The sequence below is a fragment of the Phalaenopsis equestris genome, unplaced genomic scaffold (assembly GCF_001263595.1).
Source record: "Phalaenopsis equestris unplaced genomic scaffold, ASM126359v1 Scaffold000180, whole genome shotgun sequence".
Taxonomy (NCBI): domain Eukaryota; kingdom Viridiplantae; phylum Streptophyta; class Magnoliopsida; order Asparagales; family Orchidaceae; genus Phalaenopsis; species Phalaenopsis equestris.
In genome coordinates this window covers 1,284,948-1,287,214 of record NW_018164622.1, presented here as the reverse complement: position 1 = coordinate 1,287,214, position 2,267 = coordinate 1,284,948, and positions in this window count along the sequence as shown.

Genomic DNA, 2,267 nt, shown 5'->3' with positions numbered 1-2,267 from the left:
ACCATAAAACCCATATGATATCACTGAAGTTGAAATAAATAAAAGATATGCAAAATTTGATCTTTTTATTCTTGCACATGAAACTAGTCAGGTTTATTATCTTAGATCCCTAATAGAGCAAGAGACAATTAATTCACTCATGATTATAAAGAGTAAACCTAGAAGAACTATGGAGACACAAATTATTATTGAACATGTTCATCAAGAGCAAGACATGTCATATTTTCATGGTCAGCTTCATTCTATCAAAAAAAGGATTACCCTCGAGGATATCATTTGGACATATAAAGAAGTTTCTCAACTTTTGGATAAGTTTGATGATGATATGAGCAAAAAAACTTTAAGTTCATCATCAAATAACTCGTTTGATGAAACATACTAAAAGTGGTATAACTTTTTCAATACCTTTAGTAGTGTTAGTTTTCTAAATTTCACATTGCTTGTTCTATGTGTCTTGGTTTTACTTTTGGTGTTTTTCCTCCTGATGTCTCGTACTTATACTTAGTTACGAGATTTTTCTTATTTTCATTGTGCATCTCCCTACTTTCACTTTTGTTTCTTTTATATTCACTTCTAGTGTGGTGTGTCATGATAGTATTTATTTAATGCTTATATTTATAATATTTCATCCTTATTATTACTTATGTTAATTTTTTTCATCCTATTACAGATGACTTCAAGTGGGAGCAGAGATTAGCCACCTCGGCAGCATAATCAGGCCAATATTCTTTACAAAAAGACAAAGAGGAGAGTTTCTCGCTCTTGCTCATACAACACTACTATTGTGTTGGTCAGCACCACTACCAGCGTACGGGTGCTCGCAGGTCTAGATGTTCTACTCCTACCATTTCGAGGCAGAACACCTCTAGTTTGCTATATATTGAGCCAGAAGGAGATTGGTGAGTTACCAAAATTTAGAATAAATTGAATTACTTTTGGTTGCATTGTATAACTAATATTTCTATTTTACTTTTGAATTAACTAAATTGTATAACAGGTTATGCAAATCATGGGAATAATTGGCAGTAGATGCAATACAATGTATCTCTGCTAGAGGAAGAACATGATCGTAGTTCATGATAAGTGGTTAGCAAGTTCAAGCTAAAATCAATTGATTTGAATAAAAAATATGTTGTAAGTTATTTTATTATGATAATAAAAAATGCATGTCCTTTTACCAGCTGCTTGAGCATCATCAAAAGAACAGACATAATTTTGAGGATTGTGCTAGGCATAAGCTACATGATATGTTTTCACAAAGGCCCATAAAAAGAGAGAGTGTGTGTGTGTGGTCAATCTGGGTTAGGGAGGAGATATGGGCAATTCCTAATGCCAATCGCCTCTGTGACCCGCTTCTTTGCATTTGACATTTTGTCGACGTAAATCCACCTGTAACAAAGCTTTGTGTTAGATTTTTGTCCTATTACAAGTAGAAATGTCTCATGCTAATATGGCAAAATTCCTTTAGATGAGGCCTTCTGCATATGAAGTAACGTAGTGTTATAAACATTGTGCAATAATATACCCCAAAAAAGAGATATCAAAGACCCGCCAATAGCTTCCAATAACAATTATTTTCGATTGTTGTACATCGAACAACACTGTGTACGAACATTATACTTGGAGAAATCTTGTAACTGTTTTTTGGTTGTGGGATAAGGGTTTATCTTCTTACTTACAAGCTTAAAGTAGATCATTTCAATTAGGCAAAGACCCCATCCATGTTTTTCTTCCTCTCTAAACATTTCCACATAAAAATTTATGGTGTCATCTCCTGTTTCTTTTTATTATCTCTTCACATGTTGGGGTTTATACGATGCTAAAATTTAAATTATTATTCTACCTCCACGAATATTTTGCCACGTGAAAAAAACTAGCCGATAAATTAGCTAAGAATATATTATAAACTAAATCATGCAAACATAATTTATTTCAAGTTATCCCCAATTCAACATTAGTTAAATAATCATAAATACAAAAAGTAGAGAAATAAAGTATAGTTAATTGAGTCTAAATAGGCTTTAATATTGGTCAGTTCATCCATAATAGATTTCGAAAAGCCTAAATAAATAAAAAATTTGAATGAATTTGAACAAACATTTTCATAACTTTATGGTATTGAAGACTTTATTTCCACAATTAGGAGTGTAAACGAGCCGGCCACGAGCGAGCCCGAGCTCAGCTCGTGCTCGGCTCGTTTATATTTCGAGCTCCAAAAATGTGTTCGTGTTCGGCTCGTTTGCTTAGCGAGCCGAACACGTGTTCGG